General features: G+C 41.8%; 1 protein-coding gene across 7 annotated transcripts in view; it reads right to left on the minus strand.

Moving 5' to 3' along the window:
• Window positions 1–16,280, minus strand: part of RIMKLB (ribosomal modification protein rimK like family member B) — a 170,206-nt gene extending 153,926 nt beyond the window's left edge. For 4 of the 7 annotated variants that reach the window (XM_077871154.1, XM_077871153.1, XM_077871151.1 and 1 more), the window contains exon 1: window positions 1,786–1,853. The gene's annotated coding sequence lies outside the window, so the exon portion shown is untranslated. Of the gene's footprint in view, window positions 1–1,785; window positions 1,854–14,067; window positions 14,218–14,359; window positions 14,450–15,817 lie in introns of those variants that run through there. The other 3 variants (XM_077871157.1, XM_077871159.1, XM_077871156.1) reach the window with 3 other exon arrangements.
• Between the last annotated feature and the right edge of the window lie 2,027 nt (window positions 16,281–18,307).

Here is an 18,307-nt window from a genome sequence, read left to right on the forward strand (position 1 = left end):
AATGTGTAAGCATAGAACATCCATACTTAGAGGAGTCTATAATTTAGAGTCCCGATACTGTGAGGCTCCCTGGGTGGGCTCAGTCCATTAAGCACCAGACTCTTGGTTTCAGCTCAGGTCTCCATATCAAGGCGGTGAGATCTAACCCCTAGCAGCTCCTGCTGTGTCTGGAGTGGGCTTGAGAGCCTCTCTCCCTCTCTTTTCCTCTTCCCTCACTTGTGTTCTAAATAAAATAACTTTTTTCTTTTAAAGATTTTATTTTTTTTAAAGATTTTATTTATTTATGAGAGCCACAGAGAGAGGCAGAGATCCCAGGACCCCAGGATCATGACCTGAGCCAAAGGCAGACACTCAACCACTGAGCCACCAAGGGGCCCAAAATATATATATTTTTAAAGAATACTGTAAAGCTACATAAGTGTATATAGAAAAAGACAGGACCTGCCTAAACCTAGGTGATCCAGCAGGCTTTTCCTGTCTCCCTGCAAGTGGGCTGTGTCCTAGGGTCCTGGTTCCTGGTCCCCACCACCTGCCATCCAGAGGAAAGGCCCACGAGGGGTCGCCTAAGATTTCCACCAGTGCACAGGGACAGTATGTCATCCAGCCCCCACTCCAGAATCTGGATCATGGCCACCCAGGACTATTACCCAAGCCACGGAGGGTTCTACTTCCATCAACAGCTCCTGCGGAAGGCAGGGCATCCTGGAGAAGCCATCTCTCACCATTCCCATCTCCCTATGCTGACCAGGGTCCCTGGGGACAAGCAGCTTCTTTTACCGGAAGTTCACTTTCCCATTCGTGGCTCTAGAGTTGAGGTACCCAGAAGGCTGAAGACTCTTCCCAGGCCTCCAGTGGTTCCATCACCTGTGACATGGCTCTGGAAGCCATGAGGAAGCGGCCCAGTGGCCAGCCTGACAAGGCCAACACTGGGCCCCAGTCCTGAGTGGCCAAGACCAGCCACTAGGTTTCAGAAGATGCTAGGCTTATCAGAACTCCTCCCCACCGCTCCCCTCCCCGTAGAGTAGTCAGGCTGCAGCCAGCAGAAGCAGTTGAGTACTTTTATATCAAAACAGCTAAATACCAAAAAGGGAGTTGAGAGAACTCTACTCTTTACTATCCAAGCCACACAAAAGTTCTTCTGACACCTTGTAACCATGTGCCCTGCACCAAATAGAAAATAAACTCCAAGCAGCCAGTAAAACAGACATAAAAAAATATCCAAAGCACCATTAATAAGTGAAAAAACAATTGTTTCAAAACACTTTGTATAGGTTGATCTCATTTATGCTTAAATATGCATATATGTCTACATTGAACTTCCATATATACATATATTTATATAGATACTTGGTTAGCAAAAGTGCTGCATAGATAAAATCCAAACTATGAGCTGTGATTACATCCAAAGAGAAAAATTGGATGGGAAGGCAGGGGAGAGGGAACTTTCACTTTTATTTTGTATATTTCAACAAAAGAAATGTAACTCTAAAGTTTGAATAATTAAAATTGAAGCGAGGAGAATACCATTTAAAATTTAGGACTCGTATTTATTACTTCATATTCTCCTATGTTTATCTACTAACATAGACTATTCCACCACTAAGGAATTGAGATAATTCCAATAAAATAAGTCTAGGAGAGGCATGGGTCTTTCAACGTCTAAAAGCTTTCTTCTACTACCAGTGATTTATGAAACATGTTTTGAGGGTTCAGCGATCTGTACGAGTCTTAGTTGGAGCTCGCCGAGAGAAAGAGAAGGAGATCTACATTAAGGAGTTGGCTTACGTGATTGCAGGCCTTTGCAGAGGCTGGGATCTGGAATCTGCGCTGGCCACCACGAAGACAAGCAGGAGCTTTAGGGCAGAAACCAATGCTTTAGTCCTCAGGTAAATTTCTCTGTGGAAGCCTCAGTTCTGTTCTTATATCCTTTAAACTAATTGAATTAGGCCCACCCAGATTATCTAGGAATCTTACCGTCCACTGATTATGGACTCTAGGCTTATCAACAGAATATCCCAGAGTAACACCAGGGTTAGTCTTTGAATAACTGGGACCAAGCCAAATTGACTCACAAAAACATGTCACAGGATGTATACGTAAAGAACAAAAACAAAAAAAACACGTATCACAGTTACCATTTTTAAAGTTTTTTAAAGATTTTTTAAAATGTATTTATTTGAGAGAGAGCGTGCACAAGCTGGGGGAGGGACAGAATTAGAAACAAGAAGCAGACTCACTGCTGAGTGTGGGGGCTTATCCCAGGACCCTGGGACCAGGACCCTAAGATCATGATCTGAGCTGAAGTCATATGCTTAACTGACTGAGCTACTCAGGCGCCCCCACAGTTACCATCTTTGAGTGCAGACCTTATAACCTGTAGTGGCTCTAATTGCTTTACACATTACCTCGGTCACTACATTATAGTCCCACGGTCAGCTACCAAAGTGATTGATTGATTGATTGATTGATTGATTGTTTGGTTGATTGGTTGATTTTTTTATTCATAAGAGACACAGAGGCAGAGGGAGAAGGAGGCTCCCCATGGAGCAGGGAGCCCGATGCAGTACTTGGGATCAAGGCCTGAGCTGAAAGCAGATGCTTAACCAACTGAGTCACCAAGGTGCCCCCAAAGTAGATTCAAATTTAGGTACCTGTGATTCTGAAGCTTACTTGTATTAATGTAACCCACTTAGTTGCAGAGACCGGCTCAATTTACACATAAAAAGGAGATTTATTTCAGTCACAGGTAGGCTAACTGGAAAAGTGAGATGGTTTCACTAGCAACTGATAGGGTTCGAGTGACTGACTACTTTCTCTCTTTTTCAGGGAACACATGGCCTCTGTCTCTCTTAGAGTCTCCTTTTCCCCCCTAAGTGTTCGCTCTGTTCATCTCCCTTATTTATATATATATATATTTTTTAAGATTTTATCTTAAGTGATCTCTACACCCAAGGTGGGGCTTGAACTCACAACCTCAAGATCAAGAGCTGCACATTCCATGGACTGAGCCAGCCAGGCAACCCTGTTCACCTCTCTAATTGTCTTACTTCCTCTACTCCAAGTTTCTGTTCCATAATACTTGAACTTGCATACAATCCCTCTTGGATGCTTCCATCTTCTGTTTTTATTGTTGTTGTTGTTGTTGTTTTATTCATAAACATTATGGCTACTTGGCAATTTTTTCAAATTCCCCAAAGAGGGACAATTTAATTGCCTCAACTATCTCCTGGGCTGTTTAAAACATGTTCCTACCAAGGTGCTGTCCATAGGAATTAGAAATGAGAGGCATGAACCAGTCTGTAGACTTTGAAGAGACAAGTGATTAGATGTGAATGTTGCAAAGGAAGAGTGAATGAAAAGCAAATCACAGGTTTCTACAGTGACTGGAGTGTTGCTCTTCAAAAATAGTTGTATTTGAGAGAAATACATCATACCTGGGCCCCAGGGTCTCACCCAGTGGCCCCATCCTTGCCTAACCTGTCTCTTTATCCAATGATCCCATAAGCCAGCATGACTCATGCAGGAGTAACACTTTAATTCTACACTCAAAGCCCAACGCCAGCTTGTGTTTCTCACCATTACCAGGACCCCCTTGGCTTATTTCTGTCCTGTCTGTGCTCTAAATTCAGTGTCATTGAATCATCTCAGTTCTAATCTCTGTTGTTCTAGGCTTTGAATCTGTGTCTATTCATTCTCGATATTTCCATCTTGATTCTCCTCTACTCAATCTTAGCTTAACTCTTCAGTAGTCTAGTAAAAATCACTGATTTTGGTAGGAACAGAGCTCTGTCTCAAAACTCTGGAATCGAGCTCCATTTTCTATTGACTATGACTGGTCAGGGTGGCCATGTCTCCTTCAAAGCAGAAGGAGAAGAGTCATCTGTTTCTGTATCATCTATCTTTTGAGCACCTACTATTTTGTCAAACACTGTGGTGGGTGATCATGCTACAAGGTTAATGAGAAATAGTCTTTACCCTTAAAAAGCTCCTAGAGGGAATCCCTGGGTGGCTCAGTGGTTTAGCACCTGCCTTCCGCCCAGGGCATGATCCTGGAGTCCCGGGATGGAGTCCTGCATTGGGCTCCCTGCGTGGAGTCTGCTTCTCCCTCTGCCTGTGTCTCTGCCTCTCTCTCTCTCTCTGTCTCTCATGAATAAATAAATAAAATCTTAAAAAAAATTAAAAAAAGTCCTAGAAAAGAGAGGCTACCAATCCACAATTACATACAATTTGACTCAAACACGCTGACATGTGGAGGAAGTTGTTTTAATTAGTTTAAAGTTCCAAAGAAGGCTTCCCAGAACAGAATAGCCAGGATCTTAATATTTTTAAGTTTTAAATATTTTTAAAAATGTAAATATTATGCACATAGAGAAAAGTGCATGAATCACAAATGACACTCTGAAAATTTTCATGAATGTATAACAAACACCAAGATCCAGAAGTAGAACATTACTATCCTTCCAGAGCTCCACTTATGCCTCCTCCCAGTCTTCTTGCTTACATTAAAAGAAGTTAGGAGTGAGGGGCACCTGGGTGGCTCAGTGGTTGAGTATCTGCCTTTGGCTCAGGTCATGATTCTGAGGTCCTGGGATCAAGTCCCACATCGGACTTCCCATGGGGAGCCTGCTTCTCCTTCTGCCTATGCCTCTCTCTGTGTGTCTCTCATGAATAAATAAATAAAATCATTAAGAAAAAAAAAAGAAGTTAGGAGTGAAAAGTGATAAGGATACACTTGGCAGGAAGAATAGCACGTTTAAAGATGGAGAGGTTTAAGGAGTGCAGAAGGTATAAATTGGTGTGACTCAGCAGTGGGAGAACAAGGTGATTGGAGATAAAGCTGAGTTCCTCTATCAGCAGAAGCCTGATCATGAAAACCCTTGTCTTAAGTTGAGGAGTTTAATTTTAAAACTAAAGGCTATGGAGAATATCCAGAAGGCTTTTTTTTCCAAGGGGGGGTGCCTAACTTGATACATCTTGCCATTTAGGAACATTCTGGCAGTGGGCTGGAGGATGAATTAGACAGGATCCACTGGAGACTGGAAGGTTTCTTAAAATACTACAGCAGTTAGGCCTGGATAAAATGGATGAAGACTTTAAGGCAGGACTAGAGTCATGGATGAGGGAGGGCACTGGTGAATATTAAGGAGTGGCCTCTGCCTTAGCTAATTAGTTGTGGAAGAGGTGTGGTTGAGGGGTGATTCATCAGTTGCGTGTGTAACACCCAGTGCTCATTACATCACATGCCCTCTCATGCCCATCTCTCAGTTACCACATCCCCCCCCACCTCCCATCCAGCAACCCTCATTTTTTGTTTCCTAGAGTTCAGCATCTCTTATGGTTTACCTCCCTATTCTTTTCTTTATGATTTTATTTACTTATTCCTGAGAGACACAGGGAGAGACACATGAGAGACACAGGCAGAGGGAGAAGCAGGCTCCCTGCAGGGAGCCCAATATGGGACTCGATCCTAGGACTCCAGGCTCATGCCCTGAGCCAAAGGCAGATGTTCAACCATGAGTCACCCAGGGGCCCTCTCCCTCTCTATTTTCATCTTATTTTCTTTTCCTTCCCTTCCCCTATGTTCATGTTTTGTTTCTTAAATTCCACATGAGTGAAATCATATGATAATCGTCTTTCTTTGAATTATTTCATTTAGCATAAAACTCTCTAGTTCCATCCATATCGTTGCAAGTGGCAAGATTTCATTCTTTTTGGTGGCTGAGTAATATTCCACTGTGTATATACAACACATCTTTATTCATTTATCTGTTGATAGACATCTGGGCTCTTTCCATAGTTTGGTTATTGTGGGCATCGCTGCTATAAATATTGGGGTGCAGGTGTCCCATCAGATCCCTACATTTGTATCTTTGGAGTAAATACCTAGTAGTGCAATTGCTGAGTTGTTGGTAGCTCTACTTTTAACTTTTGGAGGAACATCCATACTGTTTTCCAGAGTGGCTGCAATTTGCATTCCCACCAACAGTGTAAGAGGGTTCCCTTGTCTCTGCATCCTTGCCAACATCTGTTGTTTCTTGAGGACTACAGGTTTACGTTGAGGCATAACAGCAGGAAAATGGTTGTAAATAATAGATGTCGGTTGGAAAAATAGATTTGGTAGTCATCAGCCTTATGCTCTCACATATATATATTTTTTAAGATTATTTATTTATTCATGAGAAACACAGAGAGAGAGGCAGAAACATAGGCAGAGGGAGAAGCAGGCTCCATGCAGGGAGCCCGATGTGGGACTCCATCCTAGGACCCCAGGATCACGCCCTGAACTGAAGGCAACCACTGAGCAACCCAGGTGTCTCCATATATATATATTTATATATTTATATGTATATTCTTTTTTAAAAGATTTTATTTATTTACTTGACAGAGAGAGAGAGCACAAGCAGAGAGAGGAGCATGCAAAGGGAGAAGGAGAAGCAAGCTTCCCGCTGAGCAGGGAGCAGGTGCAAGGCTTGATCCAAGGACCCTGGGATCATGACCTGAGCCAAAGGCAGATGCTTAACTGACTGAATCACCCAGGCACTCCAGGCTCGTGCCTTCTTAAATGAATTCATGCATGTATAGGAGGTCCCCAAGAAGAAAAGATATTAAATGCAAAGAGATGAGAGGGATAACTGGGGATCACAGACAGGTAAGGTGTAGAAAGGGAAAGAAGAATCTAAGAATGGGTCTCAAAAGAGACATCCAGGGGAAAAAAGGGGGGAAACCAAGGGAGCAGCATCCATGGAGGCAAAGGAGTAGGGAATTTTCACAAAGGAGTGGTTAGAAGCAGATAAGATAATAAGTACTGGGTCACCTGGGTGGCTCAGCGGTTGAGCAACTACCTTCAGCTCAGGGCGTAATCCCAGGGTGGGGATTGAGTCTGGCATCCGGCTCCTTGTGGGGAGCCTGCTTCTCCCTCTGCCTATGTCTCTGCCTCTCTGTGTGTCTCTCATGATTAGGTAGATAAAATCTTAAAAAAAAAAAATAAGCACTGATTGGATTTAATGATGTAAAGGTGAACAACAGGGCTTCAGTGAAAAGGTGGATACATCAGGGTGAAGAAACAATAAGCAGGGAAGAATTGGGGATTGGGAGCAATAGTAGGAAATTGCTCTTTCATAAAGTTTGACAGTATGAGAGGGAATTATAGGATTTGTATTCTTTTGTCCATTATTGTTTTTAGAAAATAATCTGAAACATGGTACACCCTGATTCGTGGTGTTCTGACTGATTTTTTTATGAGAGAGTGTGCACTTGTGTGCACATTGTAGGGGGAGGGGGACAGGGGCAGAGACAGAGAGAGAATCCCAAGCAAGCTCCACACTTAGCACAGAGCCTGACATTGGGCTCAATCTCATGACCCTAAGATCACGACCTGAGCTGAAATCACGAGTTGGACACTCAACCGAGCCACCCAGGGGCCCAATTGATTGCATCTTAAGCAGAGCTACAGGTCAAACTAATCAGCAGATTCTTAATTCTTCTGAGATTGCCTGCAATCAGGCTACTTCTCTTGCCTGGGAGGCACAAATAATATCTTCTGTTTTGATGGGGGGCAGGATGGCTTTATCTTTTCTGTAGTGTTTCAGATCAGTTGATGCTTGGTATTATAGCAGGCCAAGGTTTGCACAGTACATTAGTCAAGGGTGAATTTGCCTGGTCTTACTGAGTGGAGGGCTGATATGATACCCATCAAAACTTGAGATCACCACCACAAGCCATCACTCCTGAAAAATGTGAAGGTAGATTAAAAGACATCAGGTAGGGCAACCCCGGGTGGCTCAGCAGTTTAGTGCTGCCTTCGGCCCAGGGCATGATCTTGGAGACCCAGGATCGAGTCCCACGTCCAGCTTCCAGCATGGAGCCTGCTTCTCCCTCTGCCTGTGTCTCTGCCTCTCTGTTTCTTGAATAAATAAATAAAATCTTAAAAAAAAAAAAGACATCAGGTGATTTGGTAAACTAGGTTATGACCTGGAGTCTGAGCTACCCTAGGCCTTATAAACTTTTCAAAGGTCTAAAAACCATTTAAGATCTAAAAGCAAACACCTCTAAAATACTCAGCTACCCACTGCCAAACTGCTGAAAAGCAACATAAACAAATGTTTAAGTAAATACCAACAAAATATAATGTGCCAATTGGCCAAAGTTACTTAACTTATGTATAAATTTAATGTTACATATATGCAACTGATACATAGTAGAATCCCCTGTGCTGTACATATTTTAAAGCTTTTTCTGTATATTATGATATTTTGACACCTTAGAAACGGTCATCTGGCTGGCTCAGTTGATAGAGTCTGAGTCACATGTTGGGCATAGAGATTACTTAAAAAAATTAAAATTAGGGAAGCCCAGGTGGCTCAGCCGTTTAGCGCTGCCTTTGGCCCAGGGTGTGGTCCTGGAAACCGGGGATCGAATCCGGCATCGGGCTCCCTGCATGGAGCCTGCTTCTCCCTCTGCCTGTGTCTCTGCCTCTCTCTCTCTCTGTCTCTCTGTGTCTCTCATGAATGAATAAATAAAATCTTTAAAAAATATATAAAATTAAAAAAATTAAATTAAATTAAAAAAACAACACAACCACCTTCAGTCGTAGAGATAGCAAGGACTCAGCATGTCCTTGATGTGCAAACTAACAAATCCATAGCCATACCTCCTTATTTGGCCGATATCCCCAGGAAGCAAAATTCTTCTCCCTTTTTCATCCCAGGACCAGGCACCAGGCAAGTAGAGACCACCACTATAGGTTAGAGCCCAACAAAATTAATCAAGCTAGATAGTCCTAAACTATTTACCCTACTCTGCCTTGCCTTTCCCCCTGAAAACCAATGCTCTCCCCTAAACGTTCTGCTCCCTCCAGGCTTCTGCTCACTGACCACTCTGATGTTCTTTCATGTGGCCCTGTATGGCATGCTGTGCCTCCTGTCTCTAGAACCTGTGAATATAATAAATTTTTCCTGAGTATCTCAGTCTCCTCTTATGGCTGCACTTGACTGATCACCTCATAAAAGAATGTAAAGCACGCCACAACATAGCAGGTCTTAAGATAGTTCCTAGTGATCTCCTTGATCCATCACTCATGATCGTATCTTATACATGCCTCTTTCCCAAGTCCATGAGTGAATCTAGTTGGTGAACCTGAGGATGCCCTCACCCCCCACCCCAGTCATATACTGCCCTGGGTATTCCCTTTAATCCCTGACAGAGTCTCTTGTTTTATCAAACATAGGTGGTAGACGCTTGTCATTCTCAAGTTTAACGTTTTCGGGTTGAAGGAGAACAGAATATACCACCTCCAAGTATGCCTCATACTGATTATTGTGAATCAAAGGTACTTGAGAAAAAGCTGATGCAAGGAGGACGCTCTGACCCTCCTTTGTCCTCCTGGAAGCAGTACATAAATCTCCCATGTGAAAGTTACCTCCCTTGTACTGGGAGAGTAGAAGGCATCCTGCTCACCAGAGAGAGGGAATACAGGGCCAAGAAGGCTATATAAATAAAACTTTTACTTATGCAACAATTTACTACTCCAAACCCAAACCCCTTTGTCTTGCCAATTTTTTATAAATTTGTGTTTCTTTCTAAAAGCTTCCTTCTTTGGTCACTTCTTTGAGTCTTATATTTTTACAGGGCTCCTATACATATAAAATTAAATTTGTTTTCTTCCTGTTAAAAAACAAAAAACAGAGAAGAATGGAATATCTTTCCATTCTTACATGGTTTTATTATTTCCTTAGAAGACTCGGTTTCTATGATTTGCAATACCTTTTTAATTTTGTGCATGAAAAAAAAATTTTTGTGCATGAACTCTAAGGCTGGTGCAAAGGAAGTTGACCTATATTTCAGCATGGTCTTATTATTCTTTATTTATCATATAGGGGATAACTTGTTTCCCTGCGGGAAAAAAATGCCTTGAAGTGATATATAACTCTTTACTGAAGGCTGAGAAGTTTATTACCTTGTGGTATAAGGATGTTCGTAGGAAGCATGTGACTCTCCATGGAAATGTAATTTGGGATACAGCTGGGAAAACTGTACGAACAGGCACCTGGGTGGCACAGTGATTGAGCATCTGCCTTCGGTTCAGGTCATGATCCTGGGGTTCTGGGATCGGGTCCTGTATCAGGCTCCCAGCAGGGAGCCTGCTTCTCCCTCTGCCTATGTCTCTGCCTCTCTCTGCCTCTCTCATGAATAAATAAAATCTTAAAAAAAAAAAAAAAAAAGAAAAGAAAACTGTACAAACATGTCCCTCATTAGGGGTTTGAATTTTGAAGAAGATATAAGGAGGCAGTTTTCCTTATTATTTTAAGACTAGATTATTCTACCTCTGTTGCTTACTTGGCAATATAATCTCCCATGTGGCTCTCCTTTTAGATCATTATTCTAAAAAATACTGTGCAAGTCTTCTTCTTAATACTAGTCAGACCCTGGGAGAGTGTCTCTGCCATTTATGTCTCAAAGAATATGATTGGCTCACCAACCTTACCTTCACAGAAATCCCATAGAATAATTTACTCCTCTAAGACTATACCATTTTTCAGCAGCTATCCTTTGGCTCTGGCTTTACCCTAGGAACTATCCAATGGCTTTATCCTATGAACTTGGTCAAACCTCTGTGCATTTGTCAAAAGCCCAGGAAGATCTACACACCATCCACCAGCTTGTCTAAGATATGTTTGGTTTTTTTAAAGAATTTATTTATTTATTCATGAGAGACACTGAGAGAGAGGCAGAGACACAGGCAGAGGGAGAAGCAGGCTCCTCGCAGGGAGCCCAATGTGGGACTAGATCCCCAGACCCAGGATCATGCCCTGAATCGAAGGCAGATGCTCAACCGCTGAGCCACCCAGGTGCCCCTAGTGTAAGATACTTGACAAGTTGTAGCATAAAGTAAAAGCATCAAGTACTAATAGAAAATCCAAGCTAGAGAAGTTGACTGGTTTGCTTCTTGGTATGTCTCCCCTACCTCCAATCCAAGCTTTGAAGACTGCCCCCTCCTCTTAAAGCTACTATAGTGACAGTTAATAATTCCTTTAGATTCTCTCTCCAACAACCTCCCTCTATTCAGATATACCCTCACTGAAATTTCTAGCTCACAAACCAGCATCCAACTCCAATAAAAATGAAAAAAAGTAGATGCTTGAGGAATTGCCCACCTTTTTCTGAGTCTAGCATGTAACCCAAAGACAGGATCTGGTTGCTAGCACTGCACAGTTGGGTATACAAGAGGCATACTTAGGTCCCATTCCATACAGGTGTCCAAGTTGAGGGCTGGTGTCTCCTTTATTCCTGATTTTCTAAGCCAAAACAACAAACTAATACATGCATCCATGTGGTGGTTCACAAAAAAACAATTACCGAATATTGCCAATGCCCACAAACCTGGGAAAATCAAGAATATATTTCCCACTGATTTCATAAAAATGGTCAGAATCCTGGAAGCAACAGATGCCATACTTTCACTATTTACAAGGTGAGAATAGGGCTTAAGGGAGCCAAAAAGAGACAGTAAAGTGTCCTGGGGATGCTAGAGCTATCCCACATGTGGCTGAGAGGAAAGAGGAAGGTGTGATTATCAGGATCTGGACAGGTTAGCTGTAGAAAGGCCAGCTCAGGACAGAACTTGTCTGAAGTCACACACCATTGGAGAGATAGGTACAAAGCCTGGCTAGGTTGATGCATAGCAAGCTGTTCTAATCTTTGGACCATGAAATCTGCACAGCACAAATAACCACCTTTGAGTGTTAATCAAATAAAAATCTTCCCCTAGGGTTTTAAAGCTGTCATGGTCCGTGAAATTTGGTTTCTTTTTCCTTCTGATTTAAATCCCATGAGGCCTTCATGTACCCTTTATCAGAGATGAGATCCAAACCCAAAATTAAGCCAAGAGGGATAAAGAATGTTGAAACCAGTGAGCTACAGAAATTTGCAAGGGCCTTCATAAAGATTGGTAAAGTTGAACCAGAGTCGTAAAAACACAAAATCCGTCAAGAATAGAATGACAAAATTAGAGGAACCTGTGGTGATCATCTACTTAGAGTACAAGCTCTCACACTTGTTTTTTTTCCTAAGAAAGTTACAGGGGCACATGGGTGGCTCAGTTAGTTGAGCATCTGCCTTCAGCTCCGGTCATGATCTCGGGGTCCTGGGACCGAGCCCCACATCTGGCTCCCTGCTTCGCTCCCTCTCCCCCTCCCTGCCACTGTTGCTCTCTTTCTCTCTCTCTCTCTCTCAAATAAATAAATAAAATCTTTTTTAAAAAAAAGTTATAATATTATTCTTAATGAAATATTTTCACCTTGGCTCGCTCAAAGATGAGATTTTGTAAATATATACTTTAAATACAGCAATGACTTATATGGCAATAACAGCTTAAGCTCAGAATTGTATCCTGTCCCAGGATGGCTCATCTGTCCCATAATCTTACTTCGAGTTACTGTTAATCTTTCTTTGGTACAGTACCCAGTGGGAAATAGATCTGATATGTAGAGAAAGTTATAAGAAATGCTCTTTTTGTCACAAATAACTGCTTCCTCTTTGGTGAGGCAGTATAGTGGCATGACAAAGAACTTAAACTCTGGAAGCAGAGACATTTAAAACTTAATAGGTATGTGACCTTGGTCAAATCATGTGAACTTTCTGTGCTTGCTTTCTTATTTACAAAGTGGGAATAGTAACAGGACTTATTTGATGGGACAGCTGCTAACATTAAATCGGTCCATATACATGACCAACTTTTAACAGTACCCAGTATATGATAAGTACCTTATTATATTTACTGTTTGTATTATTTTTCCCCATTCAACCTAGTACCTATAATCAAGGGCATATAAAATTCATTTCCCCGATTTATTTACAAAGCTGCCTCTACTAATTATACTGAGACTTGTAGGTTTCCCAAGCATCCATGGTATAGTTGGGAGCAGAAGAAAGCCACTTCATCTATAACTTTGAAGCTGGGGTGGGAGCAGGGAGTCAGGATTAGAGACATAGTTGTAAAATACCAAATAATAATAGCTTTCATTTTTTGAGTGCTTATTATATCCCAGGCTGTTCTAAATGCTTTCCATGTATATCTCATTTGATTCTCCTAGCAACCCCATGATAGTGATTCCACTATCCCCATTTAGAGGAAGAAAGTGGAACAGGTAAAGTAACTTGCCCTTGGTCACACAGCAGGAACTAAGAGCTAGAACTTGAGCAGTCTGGACGTTCCAGTTGTTCTCTTAACTATCAGACATCATAATATCATATAGTATTTAATATTGTAGGTTGGGCTGATATTCAGCCAACATAACAGTGCAACCAGGCTAGCTGTCTGATTGGCTGGTGCCCTGTTCCGATTTAGTTGGCGCTTGGGTGATATCCATTGTTAGTATCTTATGACCATCACCTCTGATTATAGTTGAAGCCATGGACATGGATGAGATCTTATGAGAAGTGTGTTTTTTATTGAAGGAGTAAACTAGTATTTGAGCACATGAAAGCCAAGGTGAGTTCTGTTTTAGTCACTGCTATCTCCCAAATTGGTTTTACTAAATCTCTGCAAATACGTGAAGATAAAAATTGAAGAGAGTTTACCTGTCCTTAGCATAGGTTTTCTGAAGGAGTTGAGGAGCAAAAGATAGGTAAATAAAATAATTTTAAGAAACTTGGCTGGGAAGAAATGGACACAGGACCACATTTTTGGAGAATAGAGGAAAAGTTGCCTTTTTTCATCTGCCATTTACAGCCTCAACGGTGACATTTCAAAAAAAAATTTTTTAAGATTTTATTAAGAGACACAGAGAGGCACAGACACAGGCAGAGGGAGAAGCAGGCTCCCTGAGACAAGACAAGTCTTGTGGGACTCGATCCCAGGACCTGGGAATCGCCCTGAGCCAAAGGCAGATGCCCAACCACTGAGCCACCCAGGCGCCCCAGACATTTTGAAAATCCTAACAGACCTTTCAGAATCCCATAAAATTATTCCAAAGTTCATCTATGAAAAGAAACATGTGAGAACACCAAGGAAAATTCTGAAACTTATTAAGAACACCAAGAAAACAGCAAGACAGTCATGGGGCTTACCTCTTAGTTACTTGACCTCCTCCTCCTTTCTATGTTTTACTGGAACTCACCACAGACTTCCTGGGTCACACCCTCAGCTATGTTATCAATTGTAGGTACTTTGCTTTCAAAATAGTTAATCCATCCTGTTTCTGATTATAGCATACCATTCTTCAAGCTTGATTGTTTAAATACACCCACGAGACCTATTTAATGATCTTATCAAGATTTCTAGCTGGTTGACCTTTCTGACTTTTCCCAACCCACCAGCCCTCTCTATTTTCTTTCTTATCCAGCTCAGACTCCGACTCACCTGAAACTATTTTGCTCCTCACTTTATTGCTGTCATCTGCTAAAACCCCATCTGCACTCTCCGTGCCTACACCTTAGCAGCTCAGTGTAACTGGAGAAGGCCACACAAAAGGTAGATTAAAGACTATGAATTTAAGATCACAATCCCAAGTGGGCCCCTATAGCTGTAGAGCATGGTGAGTCTACTTGGTTTTTCTTGTCAACTCTCTCCCCCCATCTTGGGTGGGAGGAGGTGGAGATGAGTGAATATATATCTATAGATATATATTTTAAGATTTTATTTATTTATGAGACACACAGACATAGGGAGAGGGAGAAGCAGGCTCCCCGCTGAGCAGAGGCTTATGTGGGACTTGATCCCAGGACCCTGGGATCACTACCTGAACCAAAGGAAGATGCTCAACCACTGAGCCATCCAGGGGCCCTGAGTGAATATATTTATACTCTGGAAGAGGTAAGAGTCTTAATATACATTGTTTTGTTTTTGTTTTTAAGATTTTATTTATTCATGAGAAACACAGAGAGGCAGAGACACAGACAAAGGGAAAAGCAGGCTCCCTGTAGGGAGCCTGATGTGGGACTTGAGCTAAAGGCAGACACTCAGCCACTGAGCCACCCAGGAGTCCCTTAATAAGCATCGTTAAAGATGAAAGTAAAACAAACAAGTTTGATGTCCTTCACTCAAGGGAAAATCATCCAGTACTAGGGGAGTATGGTCCCTCATAAGCAATGAAGCACTCTTCTCAGGGATGTTTGGCCAAGAGTGAGTTATATAAGTCATTTAGAAGCCACAACTTGAAAACGTGGCATGATTAACTAGGGTGTCAGGGATTTCCTTATAAAGCTATTTAAAAAAAAAAAAAAAAAAAACCTATTTTCTAGGGCAAGGTGAGCTAAAGCTGAGCGGGAGGCGCGTGATTAGTCTGTCATGTTTCTTTAACAATGGAGCATGTCGGGGCAGCCCGGGTGGCTCAGAGGTTTAGCACTCCCTTTGGCCCAGGGTGTGATCCTGGGGACCTGGGATCGAGTCCCACATCAGGCTCCCTGCATGGAGCCTGCTTCTCCCTCTGCCTGTGCCTCTGTCTGTGCCTCTTTCTCTCTGTGTGTTTCTCATGAATAAATAAATAAAAATCTTAAAAAAAAAAAAAAAACCCACAACGGAGCATGTCTTTCTTATAAGTAGGAGCTGACTTAGGTTTCAGCTAGTTTTGTGACGTGGACTGGCCACCATTTTGTGGGTACCTAAATGAGGTTCTGGGCCCAATTCCAATAGGAAAGGAAGGTGACACCCACATACACCACAAAGCAATGCTTAGGACACCAGCTGGTGTCATTTCTGACACTATTTACTGGGAGATAGCATCAGATTCCACATAATAAGGTCTCAGTCTCACGAAGATTGTCACACACCTCCCATACCCCAATCCCTGCCTTCAGACACCAATGGCAGGTTCATTACCTGTGTCTTGACTGACCAGCTACAAACTGAAGTTTCCAGCAACTCCCTGCAATAGGATGGCAATCACAAGTTCAGGCTATCACCTGTGTTTTTGACCAACTGGTTATAAATCAGAGGCTCCTACAACACTCCCAGGGTTTAATTTGCTGGAGGGCCTCATAGAACTCAGTGAAACATTTTACTTCCTAGAGTGCCAGCTTCTTATAAAAGGATATAACTCAGGAACAATCAGAATAGATACATTAAGCAAGGTGTGGGGAAATGATGGGAGCTTCCACACCCTCCCCAAGCACAAAGCTCTCCTGAAATCTCCAGCTGTTCACCATCCCTGAAGTTGTTCAAACCCTGTCCCTTTAGTTTTTAAGAATGATGGCTCTGGTGCTTCAGCAATGATGGATTAAGTTATTGGCCACTGGTGATCCATTTAACCTCCAGTTCCTCTCCCCTCCTGGAACTTGGAACTGGAAGTTCCAACCCTCTAACCACGTGGTCAGTTCCCCTGGCAACCACCCCTCTTTCTTAAGTGACTTGGGGCATTCCAAAAATTACCTCATTAACATAACAAAAGAGGCTTTAATCCTTCATCCCTCCAGCCACTTAGGAAATTCCAAGGGTTTTAGAAGCTCTATGCTAGAAATATGGATGAAGACCAAATATATATTGATGACAATTCAAATTATAATTCACAATAGCATAGTTCCGATACACAAATTACCTTTCGCAGCATGATATAGAACTAGAAATTTATATATGTGACTACATAAAATTAACATTTCTCCTAAGGGGAAGAAAAAACAAAATCAATTTTAGTATATGTGCTGCTGAAACGAGCACAGAAAAAACAAAATCAAAAGGGAAAAATACATATCACAGAAATGGATGTTTTCTCTAATGTACAAAGCTCTCTTACAAATTAATAGAGGAGAGATGACAAAAACCAAAAGAGAAATAGGCAAAGGATAATAACAGACAATTCCTAGAGGGACTGTTTTTCCATTACCCAGTGTTGGCAAGAATGTGGGAAAACTGGAAGTTCACGCTTTTTCTTAGATACATTCTTTCTGGACCACTGACTTCATGCCCAAAACTATGTAATTGCTTACTGAATCTACTATTACCCTGGGAGCCCTGGGAATTTTTTTCTTCTCTCTTCTGTGCTTGAAATTTTCCTGAGCAGACAATATTATTCCTGTCTCACAAACAAAATTCAAGTCAGCCCATTCTGTAGGAAAAAACCAACTTGGGTATTTCCTATTAATACATCTGGCAAGAGTTCCCAAGGTTGATATGACAGTCTCGGATCAACAGCCCCCCTCCCCCCCCCATGACATATAAGAAAATTCCGATACTATCAGTTTTCTATAAATCAGGCAAGGAAATTTTAAAAACTGGAAAGAAAACCAACTTCCTGCAGAAATGATGTAGATTTTATTTTTTGGAAGAGAAAGGAAGAGAAGGGAGGGGCAGAGGGTGAGGGAGAGAGAGAATCTTTTTTTTTTTTTTTAAGATTTTATTTATTTATTCATGAGAGACACAGATTGAAAGGCAGAGACATAGGCAGAGGGAGAAGCAGGCTCCCTGTGGGGAGCCTGATGCGGGACTCAATCCCAGGACCCACAGATCACAACCTGAGCCAAAGGGAGATGTTCAACCACTGAGACATCCAAGTGCCCTGAGAGAGAGAGAAAGAATCTTAAAAGAGGCTGTATGCCCAGTGAGAAGCCTGAGGCAGGCAGGGCTCAATCTCACAACCCTCACTGAGATCATGACCTGAGCTGAAATCAAGAGTCTGATGCTTAACCAACTGAGTCACCCAGGAGCCCTGTGGATTTGAAATATTAACAAAATTTGCAAATGTTTGACAAATGGCAGATCTATTAGAAGTGCTGAAGTACTAGAGTCAAATTCTAAACCCACACCAAGAACCACCCACCTAGCCACTCCCAAGTTCTTGCCACAGAAAATGAAAGTGTGTCTTGACTCAACCACAAGGTTTTGGGGGTAATTTATTATATAGCAATAGATGGCTAATGGAGTAGAGAAATAGAAGTTTCTGACTTCAATCTTCCCTTTCCTTAAACCATATATCATCTTAATCTTTTCCTTAAGCCATGATCACTAAAATTTATAGATGATTAAATTAAGGCCCAGACGAGTTAATATACTTATTCAAGGTTACAGTGTTTAAATGACAGAGCTATGAACATTTTTAGGTTTTCTGACATACAGTGTTCCTTGTACCCTCTCATGTAGCCTTTAGTAGTTTTAAATTATTGGGGGTTTTTTTTCCTAATGAAATGATTGTATAGACAGGGAGGTCCTATATTTGCCACTGACCTAGTCACTGTGGAAATAAAGATGAGTGAGGCAAGTCAAGTGGATTTTGCATAAGGTAGAATGGTGAGATGAAGGAACAGTACAGGGAAAAATTTGATGAGAGTAGTGAATGTGAAAAGGTTCAGACACACAACAGAAATTAAACGACCAGAT

Source organism: Canis aureus, chromosome 25, assembly GCF_053574225.1.
Source record: "Canis aureus isolate CA01 chromosome 25, VMU_Caureus_v.1.0, whole genome shotgun sequence".
NCBI lineage: Eukaryota > Metazoa > Chordata > Mammalia > Carnivora > Canidae > Canis > Canis aureus.